General features: G+C 46.3%; 1 protein-coding gene and 1 pseudogene across 5 annotated transcripts in view; one reads left to right on the forward strand and one right to left on the reverse strand.

Moving 5' to 3' along the window:
- The window catches only part of rols (zinc-RING finger and ankyrin repeat domain-containing protein rolling pebbles), a 312,403-nt gene that overhangs the window by 78,722 nt on the left and 212,116 nt on the right, over positions 1-21,565 (forward strand). The window lies entirely within an intron of this gene.
- Positions 9,805-11,176, reverse strand: LOC142582084 (uncharacterized; annotated as a pseudogene).

Raw genomic sequence — 21,565 nt, forward strand, 5'->3', positions numbered from 1 at the left:
CCACACAACCCGAGAAAACGTTCTTGTGCCCATATTGTGATTATTTCGCGATGTTCCCCCCTATTTCGTCTTCTATGGTTACAAGGGAAGCGACGCTTGCCATGCCGGCCGTCCACTGGGGCAATCAGCGCCGCGCGGTGACTGTGCGACTTAATTTAGGTCACGTGACTCAGACGCGAAACCGCGATTGGGATATTACCGAAGCGCGAAGCTATCCCCCTGGCGTAAATTTTTTGGGGGGCAAATACAAATCGTGACGTTATGGTTCCGAAACAAGAAAGTTCTCCGCAAATGTCCGTCGACTGCAGCAAAGTCCCCCATCTTAGCGGTAACAATGCTTTGCTTCTAAACCGCGATTTTCGGTAGACCTAAGAAAAAAAATGAATCACTCTAGGGTTCAACGTGCCGAAACTGCAGTGGGTTATGAGGCATGCTGTGGTGGAGTGCTCCGGACGGATTAAGGTTGGCTTATGCGACTACAGGTGAACTCTCTCGAGGAAGTCACTTTGCAAGCGATCTATGGATAGCTATTATCTAGTTGCTGCGTTGTATATATGCAAATGATACACTCCTTGCTCTAAATCCCCTCTCCCTCTCATTTCACTCCCCTACTCGCATCTCCCATTGCTGACCGCCGTTCAGGTGTCAGCAGCCAAAGCTCGACATGCAGTTGCCGTGCAGTCACGAGAAGTTGCCGTCGTTTATTTATTTATTTATTTATTTATTTATTTATTTATTTATTTATTTATTTATCTATTTATTTATTTATTTATTTATGTGTTTGTTTATTTCAATGAAGAACAAATTACTACTTACTATACTGCAGGTAAACGTGGCTTTGCGAACATCGTTTCAAATACACTAGTGACCAACAGTACGAAAGTCTCCTGGCGCCTAGGATGTCTCTCATGCAACTTATTCCGCAGCGCCCACAAACTTATGCGCAAGGCCTGAGCGAACAAGCAGCGTACTACGAGTCGCGCACGCTGCGGCAGACGAAACACGTAATTCGCAGGGGCAAGGGCACAGCCGTCCAGTATAAGAGCCCGTGTCTTGTCCCTTGAAGTGCGCTTGGAAACGGCGCCTGCAGCACGTTTTATCGAGCTATCACCCGGTTCGACCGAAGAGCTCCAACAAAAGACGGCCGACGGAGATCAGTGCCTCCTTCCCTATCGAAGTTTCTTCTAAATTCCTCCCGTCCGCTTTCGGCTGCCTGTGCTGCCGCGAAAGAACGTTTGCTTTACAGAAAGAAGACGGGAACGCGGAGCACGAGAGAGAAGAGAAGAGATATAGGAACGACTCGTTCGTTCATTCATTCGTTCGTTTTTTTCAACGCTCTTGCGCGGCAACGGAGCGATGCGGTCGCGAAGCGAGGACCCCGCCGAGAGAGGGACATTCTTTACTTTCCTCTTTTTCTTTTTATCCTTTCCTTCGACTCTCGTTGAGGGTCAAACGGGATCGCGAAACGAGCGGAAACTCACGCGAGGATGTCGCGAACTTGACAAGACTTTGGGAGCGGTGCTCGTGTGATACGAACGTTTGCCTCTGCGACCGACATGACCGCGCGGGTATTTTCACATTCCCTTTTTGCTCTCTCTTTCTCGCTCTCTGTGTTTTCTCTTGGATTTTTCTTCTTCTTCTTCTTCTTCTTCTTCTCCCTCTCTCTCTCTTGGTTACGCGCTCGCTTTGTTCTGTTTCCGGTTTTTTTTGTACAGCCGTCTCCGAGCGGCGTTGTTTCCACAAGACGAAAGGCCATGGTGTCGTCCTGCCGGCGTGCTTTGTTGCAAGGCATGGTAGCCTGTCTTGGAAGTAGGCAATAATAACGAAAGAGAAAAATGCAGGAAACAGAGCGAGAGAAAGAAGCGATGGAAGACATCCGCGTGTTCTTATTTGACGCGACCGATCCACTTTGGCGCCCCTTCATTCAATTGGACGCGTAACTGGGCAAGGCTTATCCGCGCTACTCCTGGTCGCTCGGCCTTATTCGGTGTTGGCCGGCTTCGACCGCCACGCCTTTGATTCAAACTCAGGCACACGGATTTTTTATTTCTACTCTCTTTGAAAGTGGTCTCACTCATTTTACTTCTTTAGGTTTCGCTGTTCGTGGGTGTGTTCACAAAACTGGGCGAGAAACAGAGGAACAGAAAAAGAAGAGAGCAAACGGAGGCCCGCCTGACTGACCTGCTGGCGTCTCTTTGGAAGGCAAATCGAAATTGGCATCTTGATTGCGGAGAGCTTGCTTTCAAGTGCGGCAGAGCGCGCCGCGCAAACGTGGGTGGGACGGCTTTGTTTGCCGGCCAGCCACATTCTTGACTGTGGGATCACCGCGGTCCCTGCTTCCTACAAGTTTTCTTTCTTTCTTCGCATCTTTTTCGCAGCACGTTTTCTATACACGTTACCGCTTACTTTTTTTTTTTCGTGCTCCTTGTCTTTGAAGGAGGGGACGAAGCCGCGTGCAAGGCGTCTTGATCGACTATATACGGCGCCAGCGGCCAGGTCGTAATGTCGGCTTTCGGAGGAGGCGGCGGCGGCTAAGGGATGCGACGCGCTCGCTGTTTGAACAGACCAATCAAACAGCCCCTCCTAGACGCCTACCCGATTCGTCCAATTTGTGGCCCCCTATTTTTCACGTCGGGCACCGCCTTGCTTGATTTCTTTTCATCATCGTTTCGACGGGGTTGAGCCAGTCTTCGCTTTCTTTATGATTATTTGTTTTTAATACTCGCGGCAGTTTTGTCCTTCGCGCTACCCTTCGCACAGTCTTTTATCCTTCTTGCGCCTAATCCTATACCGACGCGCTGTTTCGAAAATTTTCTGACATGGCGCACAGCCGTCTAGGGCACCATATAACGAAGTTAATTTCAACCTTCCCTGTAATTGTGCTTTGCTCGTCGCAGTTAATTGCGGCGACCATTTATTCCCGCGCTGGGCTTGACAGTTAGGAAAGCGTGTACTGCCTCCGGTCTGCGAAGAACGGAAAGAATTGTCGCGACAATTAAACCTTGGTAATTTGATAAACCCGAGGAAAGGAGAAGGAGGGGGTCTCGTGTTTCCTTTTCTAGGCGCTCTCGTGGTCCCTCTGTGCGTCTGTTATTTAATCTGCAGCTCGCGAAGTCTTAAGAGGATTCATGCCCGAGTCTGCCGTCGCTTGTCGACTGCCAGTGACGTTGCTTCAATGAATGAATTTACTTCCGATAAAATTTGCTATAAAATTTTGGCGCGATTCTGGAGGAAAAGTTTCTTGCGGGCTACTGGGTGATCCCAATGTGCTGTACAATACTCGTCCTAAAACTTTCTGCTTTGATAGTGGATGACTGTGCTGCCAAAGTAATTCAGCAAAGGAATACAATATCTGTGCTGCTCAGGTTCCTATTGTCTACGAGCCTCCGTGATAAAGTTTCAGAACGCCGCCTGCCGCCTTTATATTGTGCGTGCGGTTTACTTGAGATTTTATTTACGTTTGATTTTGTTTATTTGTGGTTTTATTTGTGTTTCCTTGTGATTGTCCTGGCGGTTTCGTTCGGGCTCCTCTCCGTTTCTCTCTCTCTCTCTCTCTCTATATATATATATATATATATATATATATATATATATATATATATATATATATATATATATATATCCCTTACTCTATATTTTTCTATCTCCCTTGCCCTTTTCAGGCTATCTAACCGGAACTAACTCTGGTTAACCTCCCTGCCTTTTCACACATACTCTCTCCCTCTATCTACTCATGCAGCAGTAATCAGTAAAATAAATGCTATGATTTAGTATACCAAGCAGTTTTAATGAAGTGTCCCTGGAGAAATTGTATGGCTTCTTACTAGTTGCTCTTACTGTTTCTTTTTTCGATCGTGAATTTCCGAATGCTCTACCGTAGTTCTCGCCGTCGGTTGCCACTCCTGGCGTCTTCCTGCAGCAGTTTCGTTTTCACGACGTCTCGCGCTCGGCGTGCATGCGTCATTGCTCGGCGGTGCGGTCTCTCTTCCCGCCTTCCACACTTCGCGCGCTTTCGCCGCCTTTTGTGCGCCAGTTTCTTTTGTTATATACGAGGATGTAAGAGGCCTACACCGTACTGCGGAGTCTTTTCTTCGGTATACACTCTCTACTTCTCCGTCCCTTTGATTAGCACCGCGTCAGCGGCACCGCCTTCGCGGTCGGTGGGTCCTCCTCCTTCTCCTTCCTCGTGGTTACATCACCGTGGCGGGGCCCGGGCGAATCCGTTAGCGCGGCATCTCTCTCGCTCGCTCGCGGCAGAGGTGAACGGATTTCAAGCGTTCACCCCACGACCCCATTACGGCTGCCCCCAGCCAGACAATGCGGAACGGAAACGACCGCCGCTGGCAAAAGGGCCTGTCTTCGCCCGGCCCCCTCACTGGGGAAACGTCTGCTCCGGGACCCTCGCTTTGCCCTTTCCCTGTTCTCGACGCAGAGAAGATGAGGCATAGCAGGTTGTTTTTGCGCGTATTATATTTCTTCTCCGTTTTCTTTCTTCTTTTTCCCTTTTAGATCTCACTGTGCTCTCTCTCTCTCTCTCTCTCTCTCTCTCTCTCTCTCTGCATTTATGATTTTACTCCCCTTGTTCGTCGGCGGACAGTACACCACCCGTGTGATATCGTGGCAGTGCCTTTGCCACGCTTCACGTGACCTGAACGACCGTAGTTTCACGAGAACTGCGAAGGGAGTTTGAACATGCAATGGGAGTAGATGATGAAGAAAATTGATAGAAGTACGAGTCTTCTGTCGTATCCCTTTGATGTTATCAACCTAGGTCTTCGTTCTCAGCCACGTCTGTCAAAGCCTGCTTCGGGGTTAGTGTCTCGAGTTTTTCTTCGGAATCTCTCGGTGGCAATAGAATGTAACACCGATGGTCCACTGAAGGCAGGGTTGGTGCAAATCTATGTGCCGCTCTCTGGCGTTCAACGGATTGTTGCGGGATTTGAAACCACTTTCCGTTTGAATTCAGCCGTATACGTCAGCGCTTAGTGGATTATTGCTTGTTCGCTTGCTTATTCCGCATGAGAGGTATTGCGTGCTATAGCTGTCGTTACACATGCTTTCAGTGCGCGCTGTGTCCTTGATAAAGTCGTTTGTGAAAACGCGTACCCAGACTATGAGCGAAACGAGTGTAAACTAATATTTTTGCGAAAGTAAGCGCGAAAGTAAGTGAGAGATAGGAGTAGCTGCTGACGCGATGATAAACTCATAACAAACAGCATCTCCCGCTAGAGGAATTTGCCAGCTATTCATTTGTTATTCGAATATATATAGTTAAAATTTACTGTCGTGTGCCAGAGCGTAAAGGTCACCTCATACGCGAACATTGCTGCTTCATGACTGTCTACTCGGTACTGCAGACCGCTGCTCGGGCGAAGGAAAGCTGTGGCCAGCTTACCGGTCTTTTGAGGGTCATCAGTTCTAGAGAAGGCATGCTACACAGTGCATAAGCAATAGCCGTTTGCCGACGAAGCAACGGCGATAGTTTTGACGCTGTTGACGCTGTGGACAAACGAATACGTCCCCTGGAAGTATCCTTGTTCGTTTCGATGCTGGAGAAGATAACGAGAAACTATAAGAACCCTCGAAAGCGGTGCCAGATTTGCTAATCCTTTTTTCCGGCTTGCGGTGTGCGATCGACCCGGAGATGCCCTGGGTAGCCTGTTTTCTAAATGCCAACGCTGATGGCCGGGCTTCGAGACGGAACGCTCGTCCCCTCCCCTTGACCGCCTTTCATCGCGGCCCGTCTGCGGCTCGCTCCATCCATTGTTCCCCGAGTACGTCCTCTTATGGAAGCAAGGCGTGTGCGACGCGGTGTTGCGACGAGAATACCACCGGTTGCCGTGAACGGTGCCCCCGTCACGGGGATTTCTTTCTCTCTTTCTCTCACGGCTGTCGTGATTACAGGGCGAAGGGGCGACGACGGTCGTTCATCTCGTGCGCCTAGCTATATAGCATAGAATGGCTTTGTTTGCTAGTCGCCGCCCGGTCGTCCGTCTAGCCTCCCACAACTTAAAGAAAGAAGGAGTTTCGGAAGGATCCCGGAGCACATTCAGCCGGAGACTGCATCCTTTAAACTACGACACATTGCTGCAAGACGCTGGTCTCCTGTAACGCATCCGCCTGCTTTTCGCCTGTCGCGCCATTCCTCACACACATACCCAGACGCGGGAGGCGCGATTGTCGGAGGTGTCACTGTTCCGACATCGGAATTCGGCTCTGGCCTCCCTCCGAAGCCTCGCGTCCTTTTCGGGGAACCGTTTTTCATAGGCGGCGGGTGGTGTAGCCATAAAAGGAAAAAAAAAATAAAACAGAACGCGAGGAGTAGAGGAAGAGAAAGCGAAACGCCGAGGTTGTTCCGCTGGAGGATAAAGTTTCGCGAGTTGACGGCCTCTGGAGAGTAAAGCCTCCGAGGAGCCTCTATATTTAGAGTCAGTTTGTCGTTGGCTTGTCTCGTGCGACTCCACTCTATGCACACCGCGTACGGGAGGCTTACGCGCCCTCTCCTCCGTCTGTCCCCCCTCGCCCCCTCCCCCCTTTTTTTTCACCGCGAACGTTGTGCGCGCGCTGCGTTGTATTTTTACACGCTCGCTGAAAATGATGACAGTTTTTGTAAAAACGAGGCGTGTTTGTGGTTTGGGACGCTTGTCGTATCTCGTAGCCTCACCTGTACACCTATCCTTTTGCACCCCTTCCTCTAAGCGCCCCCCCCCCCCTCCTATTCCAACTCTCTGCACGTTTCCTTCAAGCCATCGCTGTCTTATTATTATTATTATTATTATTATTATTATTATTATTATTATTATTATTATTATTTTCTTGCTGCCAGTTTTATGACTCTTGTCGGAGCGGAACCAGAAGCTCTTATTGAAGCCAGTTGAGTGGCAGCAATTTGGTGGAACGTCTCTCCTATGGCTTCGCGCAACAGGTGCGGCCTTGCAGGACTAGGATGCCTCGATAGCAGCGTTGTCATCGAAGTCTCTGCAGGTTTTGTCAAATACTTAAAAAGATGGGTGTAGCGGGATCCAGCTGTAATCGTGCAAACTTGAGCGCGCGTGTGTGCGTGTGTGTCTCTGAGAGAGAGAACAAATTACGAAAATTAAAGGCTGTAAGGCTATTTCGAGCTGCAAAAAATTATTTGATTGTGGACGCCAATAACTGAAGGAAACGGCTTTTTCCTCCACCATAACAGATTATCTGAGCTGGTCTACAAATATAAGAACGGTCACTTTGTCCCGCAGCAATGTCTACAGAGCAGAATGACTCCACATGATTGACGACATATTGCAACGCGTGGATATTTAACGGCGCGCATAGCCTTCCGCTAAATATTGCATTCGCAAAGGCAAACAGACTTTCAAAACTAAATATTTATTTCTGTTGAAAATGAACTATATGACGAACCATAGCTTAATAATGCATTTAAGTAAAGTAGGATGTGTTCGTACAATCTCATTCAAGCGCAAGTTTTAACCTCTGCAGCGCATAACTTGTACGCATCCTGAAATTAGGGCTCATAGCATACGCTTTGATCTTTGCCATCTCGTTCTACATCGACGCACTACAAAAAGGCACCAAGAAATATAAGTTTCGCATTACACAGCTGATGGAAAGAAAACAGAAGAACCGAAAACGGAAGACGCCTGACGAGATTGTGTGGAAACTCGTGGGGTCAGCTGACAGGTTACTACACAATCGCATGCATAACTGGCGCATATGCTGATACACATTATTCACCGCAGTTCTACATAGTGCTAAAGAGTACCAACATGCCGCGCTATACGCGGGCCCCAAGCTGGAAGACGCAATGCTGCGGTCGTATAATTTTATCGGCAAACGTGTCGCGACAAGCATTCAGTGTCGAGCGGCACGCGATAAATGGCGTGCGCGGGACAATCGTCGGTCGCGCAATGCCGTCGCTCGTGGGCGTCTCTCGCTCCTGTTTACAGTGCACTTAAAGACCCGGCCGCCGCCATTTGCATGCGTCGGCTGGTTGTGCTTGATAGTGTTCTTGCTCGCACGCTGGAGCGTTGCGACATTGTTGCTCTCGGTTGCCTCAGGCTGTGAAGCAGCGTCTTGCGTGTGAAAAGCGCCGGCGGTGCACTCATAGCCTCCGAGATCGCGCGTGGCTGCTGCTGTCAGTAATCTCAGAGGTGACAGAATTCCGTAGTTCTCGCAAATGATGGGCAGTTGCCTAAACTCTGTGCTTTTGGCTTCAAAAGTCTTTCTTTCTCTGCGCGCGTGAGTGCGTGCTTGCACGCACGCACGCGCACACACACACACACACACACACACACACACACACACACACACACACACACACACACACACACACACACACACACACACACACACACACACACACACACGCGCGCACACACGCACACACACACACAAAGAGAATGTTGTTGAACAAGTTTACAGAATGAGAAGATCGCTTAGAATATGGAAAATAACTTAGTCATCGTGATTGTTATACTATGGGCATGTTCAGATAAGAACGGTAATCGAGGTCCCATGACCATTTTTTGTTTCTAATGAAATTTTTATATCTGATGGGCAAATGTGTCCACACAAAGGAATCAACCTTAGTTTTGCGAGAAACTTCGTAGTTTTCTCGGAAAAAAATCGTATGTCACAAGAGGTGGAGAACGTCGTTTTTGCCACTTCGCAAAGTTGCATGTTTGGAGCCTCACTGCATGCACAATAAATTTTTCCCGCACATAAGTATTTTTTCGTTACTTTTGCGTAACATGTACTATACGAACAAATAAAAAAACAATTTTTAGCTGTGTCAATCTTCCAAATAAAAAATCGCAAACTTCGCTTCTGGAGCTATTCGGTGCAAAAAAGGCACTTTTCAGGGCAGCCTCAGGGCAAGATGCGTAAATATCTCCACACTTAATCTTTTTCTCAGTATTTTCCAGCTACTTTTACTCACTTTAGGCAAGTTTTGTAGTTTTACAATTAACATATATTTTTCCATATGGCCTCAAATTTGGCCAAAGATCAAAAACGTCAAAAAAGTGACAACTTTGACTTCTATTTAAAAAAAAACATCATCGTCGAATTTCATTAAAATTTGCCTGAATAATCCTCAATAATCGTTAATTCTAAGGTACCAAAAAAGTGTTGCATTATATTGTTTTAAAGTATAAAAATGAATACAAAACTGAGTCCATGTTTTTGTTATCTAGAATTGTTTTTACTGCCTCTTAGAAATAGTAACTCTCAGAAATTTGTTTTAGCAATCACTGAACTTGGTTACCTTTTATTTACCACAATATCCGAATGATCCTTAATGTTTGTAGAGCTTCTACTCGCTTGTTAGCGGCGTTCTTGATGCGTCAAAATGGGAATAAATTCGCGATTTCACCTGATGTCTCAAGAACGCGTTGGCGGCGGTCAAACGTTTTTTGTATTGCCTAATTTATCATCCTAAGCTACATTGGTATGTAATCAATTCTTTAAAAATATTAGATCATTTATCGGTGCTAAGAAAAGTTTTTATATATAAAAATGAATATTAATGTGTTTCTGAAGCCGACGTGTCCGGACCTGCATCTGTTTACCTCTGTGTTCAATGGTTCTACAAAGCACTGTCAGGAGACGAAACGTCGTCTTCTGAGGGGGACAATTTATCTGCAAGGTTTTTAATCAGCAGGAGTTTTAATCGGGACACAATTTACAAATGGTATGCCGCTTTATCTGCAGAGTGCAATTCAGAAAATCGTAACAAGAAATAAATGGCAGCAGTTGACTTCGGTATGCGCACAGTATATTGTCCAGCCCGAAGCACAAACCAGATCACAGTCTCTTCCATTCCGAAGCAGTGGTGGAGGCCACGTAGGATGCACTGCCTTCATTTGATTGAACATACTTCCACATGTGGAGCGTCTGAACTCCCGGCACTTTCTTTGCCGTTTTCCATTCTTCCTTCTTCATTTCGCGAAAGTCTGCAAACTCCCTCTGTCGGAGCTCCAGAATGTTGATGTTCTTTAGCGTTCCTTGAATTGCGTCCACGAACCCGCTGGCTGTTTGTATGGCCTCACTTGCATGCTTCCGAAAGTTGTGGTGTGATGCTCGATGTTTCACAAGCCCACCAACGCCGTCACAAGCATTTTTGCCGTGTCCAGTGGCCGAAAACATCCATTTCGTCTCTTGACATTCACTGCGTTCTAGCTCATGAAACTGATATTTATTCTTGAAGTGAGCGGGAGCCCCGTCGCTCACATGTGTTACCTTAGTGTAGATTGGCGCGTTGTCTTCGAGATGTGCTTTGATTTTCGACAGAGCCAAACATGCATGAGCTGAATCATGAGACATATCGTCGGAAATAACGGCGTAGCTGCGAGTCGATTTTCTTGACGTGACAACGCAGGTAAACACGGTGACCTGCTTCTTCTGCCAATGGTACGCTTGTACTGCGTCTGGAAGCACAACTGTCCAGTTTTCGGCGAAATGAAAATGCAATACAATTTTTTTCTTCATGTATTGCTTTTGCTTGCACAGATCTGATATAGTTGTGGGGAATCCATTTCATGGTCATTCTTTGAAATTCTCTCATAAATGATGAAGCGGTCAGAGTTTTTTTAACTAGCGCACCGTATTCCCATGAAGCAATCAACACCTCGTCCTCGCTGCTCATATCAAAATTTTCCAAAGTGAAAATGTCATCTTGTGGACAGTGCTCACAATTCCTGAGGAAACATGACGCAGTAGGTTCCTGGCATACGCAGAGACTCTGCATATCATCGGGAGAAAGCGACCTTCCGGAGGCGTTCTGCAGTCCCACGAGGCACAACTGAAAGTTTGCACAGCACACGCAAACACACACTTGCCACTGTGGCGAGCATTTCACCCACTTAGGACGCAAGGATATGAATTTTGTGAGGCCAACCTGGGAGGCAGGGTGAGCTTGCTTGTAGAGGCGGAATGATTCTCGCAAGGACCGCGTCATGAACCGTTTAAGTACCCATTCCTTCTCTCCCTCCTTTTCGATTCTCACAACATTCTTTTTGTTCGGTGTCTGTCTAGAGCAATCGAGTTCATCCATGGTGTAATATTCTAAAACGGTGGTAATGTCTTCGTGTTGTAGCTTACATCTTGTATATCGCTCCTGTGTTGACCATACGCCTTCTCCATCCACCATCTTCTTCGATTTTTGAATAACGTACCTCGTTGCCTCTGGAATAATTTCCTGCACATATTTCACGGTTAGGTTGCGTGGTAGCAGTGTCAGCAGCTGGCAACGCTCTTGAAAGGACGTACACCTATTGTAGGCAGCATGTAGGTTGTCTTCCCAGCTGCTGCATTGCGCACACTTTTCTTGTGACGCACGCGAAGTCTCTGGGATATTATATGCTGCCTGTATCCCTGATCGTATTTTCGTCACCATAGCTCTTGCCACCTCTTCCTGCTTTCGCTTTGCATAGGAAAGTCTGAGGCGTTTTTTTAGAGCGTTCGGTGGCTTTAGGGGCGAGATTTCGGAGGTAAGGCTGACACTGGAGTTTAAATTTTCTACGATTTCTTCTCCAGGGCGGAATTCTTCGAATGTTTCGGTTGACTCTGCCTGCATATTATCTATGTCTTCCTTGAACCGACGGTAACAATTCTGACAGATGAAGTCACTTTCTCGTACTCGGAGAGCTTCTTTGGGAAGTAGGACTTTTTTGAGAGCAGCGACATTGAGGGTCTTTACACTGCGAAAATTACGTCCTTTTTCAATTCTCTGTTTGTGCCTTTTTGAGTAGTCGGCACAAAACGTTCGCCGCGGAAATCTCTTCATGAATGCAAAAGCTCACCGCTTCCGAAGATTATCGTAGGACAGAAGAGCAGGTGACGGATGCAGGGCCCAGGGCTGCTTTTCCAAAAAAAGGAGATGGACAGATGGATGGATTTTTAACACAGGCTGCCCGCCGTCGACACTGACGCTGGTTCGGTCTGGCGTACGAGCTGAGACTGGGATACCAAGTATGCTTGTCGTGGGAGCCTTCGAGCGCAGAGAAACCACGTGAGTACAGAAAACGACCCCACCGTCTACCATGCCTGCAAAACGACACGCGAAACTCGAGATCCGGACAACATCCGCTCATCGGGCCTGTCTCGGTCGAAGGTCCAAGGCTAAGGTATAACTGCCAGGCGTTCGGTGCGTTGCGATGGAAAGATGATAGCGGCGGCTAAAGCCTCGGTGCGGTGGCGGCACACATGGTGCTATGAAATTCGGGGTCGCGCCGGGCGTTTATAGCTATAGGAGCGGCTGCCAAGCGCGGTTCATCCATGGAGCGGCGGCAGCTCGTTAAAGGCATCTTGAGAGTAGCGACGGGTGCAATAAATGTTTGCATAAACGACCACTAACCACACGTCACTAGAAGATAACGTTCTCAAATATGCTTACAGTAATTTAAGTCCCACTGTTAGAAGAGTACGAAAGCGAATAGGAGCTTTAGAACTTTGATTGTAAGAGAAAAAAAAAACTTAAAAATTACATTTATGAACTCAGCAACTGTAACATTTAAAATTTACCCACACAAAAAAAAAAATACTAAATCCAGCTTCTCACGAAAGCGCATCCTAAGAGAAAATACTGAGCAATCGGAGGGATTGAAATTATGAAGTCAGTTTTGTATTAATTTTCATACTTTAAAACAATATAATGCAACACTTTTTTGGTACACTAATATTATCGAGTATTGAGGATTATTCAGGCAAATTTTAATGAAATTCGATGATGATGATTTTTTTTAAATCGAAGGCAAAATTGTCACTTTTTTGACCTTTTTGATCTTTGGCCAAATTTGAGGCCATATTGAAAAATATCTGTCTAGTGTAAAACTACAAAACTTGCCTAAAGTGAGTAAAAGTAGCTGGAAAATACTGAGAAAAAGATTAAGTGTGGAGATATTTACACATCTTGCCCTGAGGCTGCCCTGAAAAGTGCCTTTCTTGCACTGAATAGCTCCGGAAGCGAAGTTTGCGATTTTTTTATTTAGAATATTGACACAGCGAAAAATGTTTTTTTATTTGTTCATATAGTACATGTTGCAAAGAGGTAATGAAAAAATAATTATGTGCGGAAAAAATTTATTGTGCATGCAGTGAGGCTCCAAACTTGCAACTTTGCGAAGTGGCAAAAACGACGTTCTCCACCTCTTGTGACATCTGATTTTTTTCTGAGAGAACTACGAAGTTTCTTGCAAAACTAAGGTTCATTCCTTTGTGTGGACACATTTGCCCATCAGATATAAAAATATCATTGAAAACAAAAAATGGTCATGGGACCTCGATTACCGTTCTTATCTGAACATGCCCCTATGCAAATGTCGTCTAAATTTAGTGACAAGCAACTCCGAAATATTGCATACTTTATGTATAAACCAATAATTATGTGCTGAAATTAATTTTAGCTGAGACAGTAAACACTCAATTGCTCCCAATACCTACTCGAAATATACTGCCAGTCTTAGAAGTTCGTAGAAGAACTGCTCAGTTTATGCTATATCATTGATCAGGCAGTTACATTCAGTAGCAGGTTGAATTTCGATACTTGCTAGTCCCTCCGTTGAGTTAAAGCCTGTTGCGTACAGTGATCATAGCTTTCGCATAAGTGTAACCGTTAGTAGCAATCACTCATTTCGCCGCGACAGTGGTAGCGGGCGGGGCTTCAATCGTCGACGCAGAATGGCAATTTGTTGAGTCAAGGTGCATGTACGATAAGCTCGTAGATTAACTGAATGGCAAAGAATCACGCACATGAGCATGCATGCGGACACAAGCCAGCACTATAAGTGCGCAAAAGCCACCGCGCCTGATCGTTATGTAGCCGTAGATGCCATTAAAACGATGACTGACCCCGGCCGTGCCCAGCGTTGGCAAACAGGCGCCACGGACGCACCAGGCAGCGTGGCTTGCTCTGTACACGGGACGCCTATAGCTTCCTCGCACACGGCGTGTAAATTGGATTAGGTCGGACGCACTTTCGCCTACACGGTATATGTGCTCTCGGCCCACTCTACAGCGCGAAGCCGGACTACAATTTCCCAGTGGTTCGCCTGCGCGTATCGAACTCATTCGCTCCGCTGGACCCTTGCCAAAAGACAACCGCGAGCTTGTTTTTGTCTTTGTAGTCCTTTACCTCCCTCACCTCCCCTCTCCCCCAGCTCGCACAAACACGCTTATTAATTTTCTTTTTCACTTGCTGCTTACACAAATTTGCAAGCACGTACTCGGGCAAATGTACGCTAACTCGCTTAACAGTCAGCACACACACACACACACACGAGAGAGAGAGAGAGAGAGAGAGAGAGAGAGAGAGAGAGAGAGAGACGGTGGGCATATTTGTAAGCCCAATATCTGAAATGTCCAGCCTGGTGACTCGAGTGTATCCGCGACATCTACACTAGAGTGAATTCATTGTGGCTTCATTTTGTTTCTGTTGCGATTGGAGGCTGGCACCTCAATTTGTGGAACCTGGAGCTGTTTTGGGATGACAGATGAGCGAAAATACCAAAATAGCCGTGGAGTTCATCTAGAATGAGAGTGTAATAGCTATGGCCTCCGGCACAGCATGCATACCACAGGCGAAGTGCGCGGCTATGGTGATTACTTTATGCGTGCACCATCCAAGAATTCTGTATACGCAGTGACACTGGCGATTTCTGGAAGGCATCTATTTCTCGGTCGTATTTAGCGCGTATAGATGGTCTGCAGCACCAATTTGCAGGCTCATCTCCGCCTAATTTTAGTGCCTCCAGGTGAGATGGGAAACCGGAATAATTGAGTTCTCCAACACTACTGAGTAATATTGATGAAGTAAGTCAATTACTCCGCAGTTCTGGGTCAGAATTTGCCGAGGTCTCGTATTGAAGGATGTGCTCGCTTCGTAAACCGTCCCTATTAAGGGTGACGCCTTGTCTAAAGCAGATCGTTTTGTCCGAGCAAGAGAAGACCATCGAGTGATGTTCATGAGCTCGCCTCCTCCGATCTCAAATTTCGAGCAGCGTTTTCCTTATGACACCTACAGATTTGCGATTCTTTTCTCATTACCGACGCTTGTGCCTATCCTCTGTCGGATGTTTCTTTCGTTCTCTCTCTCTCTCTGAATCTGTCTTTCTCTCATGTTTCCTGTACGTGCCGCCGTGCTGGCCCGAGGCAAAGCAGCGGTGAATGCCGAGTCTAATAAGCGCCAGACCGCGTGCTATTGATCCCGCGTCCCGGACACGTGTTTCCACATCTGTGTACCCTGTACAGGCGGCCCAAACAAGGAACTACTGTTCCTCAGCTGCCTCGGCCTCGACCGCTGCTAGCTTAGCACGCGGACGTTCACAGATGGCTCGATGCACGCGCGTACTTCGGGGCCTGTATCACTTCTGAGTTCTGTGGTGCTGGTTCCCCTCCTTTTTATATGCGCCGGGTCCCTTCGGGGAAGACGAAGACCTCCAGACGCACGCACGCGCATTCGCGAGGGACCGACTGCAAAAGGCGCTCACAAACGCGAACGCTGGCAACAAGCATACTTCGTCCCTCGCCGGAGACCTCGCCTCCTCACCAGCCTATTTATCTCACTCATTTATCCGCACGCATGAACACACGCATCTACACACAGTACATGCACCAGCGTATACAACAGTCGCATGCGTATATAGGAAACACCGCCGCTCGTCTCCGGGAGCTCACGACGCCGCGGCGCACATCTGAGGCGAGCGCTTGCCGCAAGTGGCGGCGCCACCGAGTCGGCCCCGCGCTCTGCTGTTCCGCGGCTCTCGCCCCGAGGCGACCAACGCCGCTGCCAGACCGCGAGGCGCGGCAGCGTCTTCCGCTTATCAACCGTTCTCTGCTGCATCCCCACCAGCCCCGTCCCTTGTATTAAGGGGTGCACCCCCCGCTCCCTGCGTCGTGTGCTGGTGTACGAGGAGAGCGAGGGGGGCGCCCCTAATTGTTCCCCCGGGGTCCTTAGACGCGGCTACCGCGTTGTGCGATGGCGGCGGTTGTGTTGTCAGACGCCCCGACGGCCCCTGCCTCCGTTTGTTCGTGCTACTGTTGGGAACGTGACGCCCCGGTTGGCAACCTCGCCTCCTGGTTGACACCAGCTAACGGTGGTGGTTGCTTGCGTTGGCCGGCCGTTCTTATACTGGCTCTGCGTGGAGTGAGGAAACCGTGGGTGACTCGATTATCCTTCCCATCCCGTCAACCCGTCCTCCGTCCGGTCCTTTGTCTTAATCGAGCGAAAACGCCGCCCACTTTGGATTGGTTTCCGCTTCTCTAATTGCGCCCGGCTGGACAAGGGGAGAGGTAGTTTTCGCCAGTGCGTGGCGGCGATAATTGAATCGAGAGCACGGAAGGGGTCTGTTCAGGCCACCTTCTCTTCTCCGGGATATTTTTCTTTTTTGTCCTACTCTTGTGATGACAGCGCCTAGTTTCACAAGTCATTATAAGCGCGCAATTGCCTATCCTCACGTACGCTGTTGGGACGTTGCTGGAGAGTCGTTTGTAGGTTTAATTTGCCCACTCAATATTACTCACGACTCCACACAAAACTCATGGATTAGTAAGTTGGGTGAAAATAATGTTTCTATATTTTCATTTCTCTCGACTTCCTTGCAAGCACGCGGTGTAATATTTAGGTCATGCTTTGTCGAAAATAAAAGAGAATTATTGGTGTCACTAACATAAAGTGACGGTACTTTTAGCCCTTTTATGGTTCCGCATAATTCACCACAAAAGAAAGGTGTTTCTTTTTCTCTGTCTCCTAACTTATTCACTTAGCATTTTTAGTCTATGGGTTCAATTTGAACCCGCACATTCACATGCGTGTTTTTGCTCGCGAGGCCTTGTGCAGGTCGCCGCTATAGAAGCCCGCTGTGCAAACATCGTACAGCGGTGGAACCGTTTGCTCAACTTCCTTGTGGCAACACTATTTATTTTTTTTATTGCTGACAATTTCCCTTTTTTTTCACCCGAGAGAGCCTCCTAACCGCCGTCTGTACACCATATCCGAACGCTCAGTTCAATTGGATCCTCCCCGTTCTAAACGACGCAGCTGCAGGCAAGCCCGCCCGAATACAAGCGCACACATTCGTAATGATTGATAAGTCTGGGCCGCGCAGCACGCACGACGAAGCGAATCGTTCACGGCGCTTTTCCGCAAACATTTCATTGCGGAAACAAAAAGGGTCGCCTTCGTTTTCCTCATGTGCGGCAAAAAAGGCGAAGCAACGCAATCTCTACCACGCCTCCGTCGGTTCATCGGGCGCCGAGCAGGATATAACGTCTTGTCTTGCATCATTCCATCTCGTTGAGAAATAAAAAAGAAAAAGAATACGTAAAGCGCACGTTTAATGCTCTCTAGAGAATAACGTGGCTTCGTCGCTTGCGTTCAGGGCAGAAGGATAATGCGGAGCATTCTTGGTTTATTTTTAACTTGCAGTGGTTCCGCGATGGGCATGCGTAACAATTTGGGCGTAACGCATTGTGAAAACTGGGCGCTTCTTAAAGATTCGGCATGGTATTCGGCATTTGGTATTTTGGTCTTAAGTGTATCGCGATGTCTGCTATATAACCGTCTCCACGTCACGACACCAGCCGGAAGACATCGTATACCGTCACGTTCCGAGACAGCATTGAGAAAGCACGTGATGCTCGGAGTGTAAATGCCGCCGTGCTGTAATGCCCCATGTAGATGTTGAACGAAAACTGCAAGGAAACATGGACTTGGGATATACGTAGCCTCTGCGCTTCGGAGGACGCAGGCTGGCTTGGCAGAGTTGATGCATAGCACGGTCGGACAGGCGTAGCTTTGTGCTGGTATTTAAGTTATTTTACGTGACAATTGACAGTTGTGGAAACGCCTACTCGCGACAAACGCCTACGGCACTTGCAATGCGTCGAATTCATTCATTCATTCATTCATTCATTCATTCATTCATTCATTCATTCATTCATTCATTCATTCATTCATTCATTCAGTAAATTGCCTTGAATACAACAAGAATATCTGGTTCCGTGGTAACACCGTCTGCAGTAAATGCGCATGTCGGCTCACGCACACACATATAGATATATACTCCACGTATGTGTCTTAGTCGGTTGGTTGCTAAATGACCAACGGAACCACCAACTTGCTTGATGTGTTCCGCGGCTGGCATCCGAAATGTTCATTCGTGAGGTCTAGCAGCGGACGGTGAGATACGCGCATTTTGTGTGCGTACCACTGCGATTATCTTACGCAGGTGGGCTGCTTCACCGCAAATCGCCCCGAATGTGTAACTACTCTCTGTTCTCCGCATCTGCGCACTGTTTACGATGCCCCCTCCCCTTCTCCTTCCCCACCACGCTGCCGCCTCCTCCTTTTTTTCGTTTCCGTAGCGCCACAAGCGCCACCTGTTCCCATCCGGTAGGTGATAAACAGCGAATAATTTGTGTGGCGTAACCCCCCTCGCCTTATATATATATATATATATATATATAAGACATGTATACAAGCCGGTCTAACGCTTTGACCGTTGGTTTTTCCTCGCCTCTTTACGTTTATTTCGAAGTTGTGTTGCCGAATTGTATAAATCCCCAGCGAGAGGCACACCTTGTTCTCCTCCTTTATTCTGTTCCTGTTACGAAAACCGCTAGAAAGCTTGCCACGATTTGCATGTCGAATGAAAAGAAAAATAGCCGAGAAAACAGCATTTTTGTCTTAATGCGTAGGAATTAAATTCAATTGAATTGAATCCTAGTATTTTACGTGCCAAAACCACGATTTGATTATGAGGCACGCCGTTGTGAGGGACTTGTGGATCACCGGGGGACTTTTAGCGTGCCCCAATGCACGGGACACGAGCGTTTTTCCATTCCGCCCCCATCGAAATACGGCCGCCGCGGCCGGGATTCGGTCCCGCGACCTCGTGATTAGCAGCGCAACATCATAGCCGTTAAGCCACGGCGACGGATAATACGATCAACAAGGTCATCAGCGGTCGAACAAGGAATGCTGCTAGAGCCGACGTCACTGCACGGGAAATTGTCTTCGCCGAGGTAGCAAGCCCCCTTGTCGAGACGGTGGCTCCAGAAACACTCCTTGTTCGACCACAGCTGGCCGGTTCAACTTTACATCTTACCGACTAGGTGTATGCCTCTGTCTCTTTTTTGGATTTCACAGGCGTTAGGGCAACACAGAAATAGTCCACATGAAAAACCACACCTTTATTAGCGCACAGCGATGCACACAGCCCTTACAAAATTTTTTATAGAAAGTCCATAGACAGTCTATAGACATTTGTCTATGAAGTCTATAGACTATCTATAGACATTTCTTTAGACTAGTCTATAGACAGTCTATAGATTTATGGCCATACACTTTTTATAGACTAGTCTATAAAAAGTCTGAGTCTATAGACTGTCTATAGACATTTCTTTAGACTAGTCTATAGACAGTCTATAGACTTATGGCCATACACTTTTTATAGACTAGTCTATAAAAAGTCTGAGTCTATAGACTGTCTATACACAGTCTATAGACAGTCTATAGACTTATGGCCATACTTTTTATAGACTAGTCTATAAAAAGTCTGAGTCTATAGATTGTCTATAGACTGTCTATAGACTTATGGCCATACACTTTTTATAGACTAGTCTATAAGAAGTCTGAGTCTATAGACTGTCTATAGACGATCTATAGACTTATGGCCATACACTTTTTATAGACTAGTCTATAAAAAGGCTGAGTCTATAGACTGTCTATACACTGCCTATAGACAGTCTAGAGACTTATGGCCATACACTTTTTATAGACTAGTCTATAAGAAGTCTGAGTCTATAGACTGTCTATAGACTGTCTATGGACAAGTGTATAGGCTTACAGTTCTACTTTTGTAGACTGAAGTCTATAGAATGTCTACAGATGAGATTTGTCCGTAGACATTTTATACACTTCAGTCTACAAAATTAGAACTATATATACAGTTCTACTTTTGTAGACTGAAGTCTATGGAATGTCTATATACAAATGTATATAGATAGTCTATAGACATTCTATAGACTTCAGTCTACAAAAACAGAACTTTATAGTCCGATACACTTTTTTTCTATGACATTCTGCAGACATTTGTTAACAAATATGAATTTTTTTTAATCTATAGGCACTCTATATACACAGACATCTCATAGACAAGTCTACAAAGAGTGTATAAGGCCATAACTCCATAGCGGCTACCTACAAGTTAGTTTACATTTTTGTTTACATGCGGTAGCAAAAAGTTTTGAATGTATTTATGCATGTGCACCTGTTCCTTTTCATCTGCACTTATGCATTACCGTTAGTAGATTAATAATGCTTCTGAACCAGCTGTACTTTCATATATGTTGCACAAACAGAAAGAATTTATATAGTGCTGAATCATGCAGTGCGAAAAATAAAACAAATGCGCCAGCAATGCATTCACCGTTTTTATTGCTCGATATAATAGATGAATTCCTTAAATTCATGTCGTATGCTATTATGGAAACAGATTAAATATTTACACTACTCCTTGGCAAGCATGGTCGCCAGGCTGGCCTTGACCTTTGTGTCATTAGTCCCAAAGGTGCTGCAGGTGTATGCTGCAAATAAGTAGATGCAGCAATATGAGGCAAAAATAACAAGTGTATATTCTTTGTGTGTTCATTAAGCAGCTTAATATATTTGCTCAAACCATCGAAGTCAATACTTAATGCGGTTTAACTATGACTATTGGCTGCTTGTCAATACAAATCAGCACCTTTATAGAATGTTTTATTGCATGGTATGGTGAACAATTAAACAGTCACAACTGCTGCTCGTGCCAGCAACAGTATGTTCCCTTTTATGACACGTTCATATATGATGCATTATTGTACTTATCCCAAATTGTCTCTATATTTATTGCTGAAACGTTACCCAGTTGGGCTGTCTGTACATTTTTTTTGGCTGGTAGTTAAGTATGCCCGTGCAGAGGGATATTTTCAGAAGACGTGACTGGAATATTCACAGTATCATGCCTAAGATTGTAATTTATTTTGCTTAATACACATTTAAATGTCTTTCTCATACTTTTAAATGAATGGGTGATTGGCCATAACTTCAACGGAAGGCAGATGGGCTGATTGTATCGATATGGTCACTTAATTTGTTACAGGTAATGAGGCCTCTTGGGCGTGCTAACAGGTTTCCAAGTTAGGTATACCACATGAGCACCCGAAATACCACACGAGCACTTTGTGTCATGGCACGACAGATATGCACCTCCTAGGAAACAGAACTGATAGTATAGTTCGAATGAATTCTATTACAGTAAATTATTTAAGGGGCTTTGAAAGATGAAAATTTTATCTAGGCTATCGAGGTTCAGGACGTTTAGTTAACGCAAAAAAAACACATATTGAGTAAGAAATGCCTTGTCAGTAAGCTTGACTTTCTTTTATTTTTCAATAAATGGAACCAATTTCCTTCAATTTTTATCAGGTGAAACGTTTTAAAAATATATTTAACTCAGAGACTCTCTGGAAACTTTGTATGACATATAACAAGACAGCATACCTATGTGGCCATTTTAAAATTTCCCGA

Source organism: Dermacentor variabilis, chromosome 5 (assembly GCF_050947875.1).
Source record: "Dermacentor variabilis isolate Ectoservices chromosome 5, ASM5094787v1, whole genome shotgun sequence".
NCBI lineage: Eukaryota > Metazoa > Arthropoda > Arachnida > Ixodida > Ixodidae > Dermacentor > Dermacentor variabilis.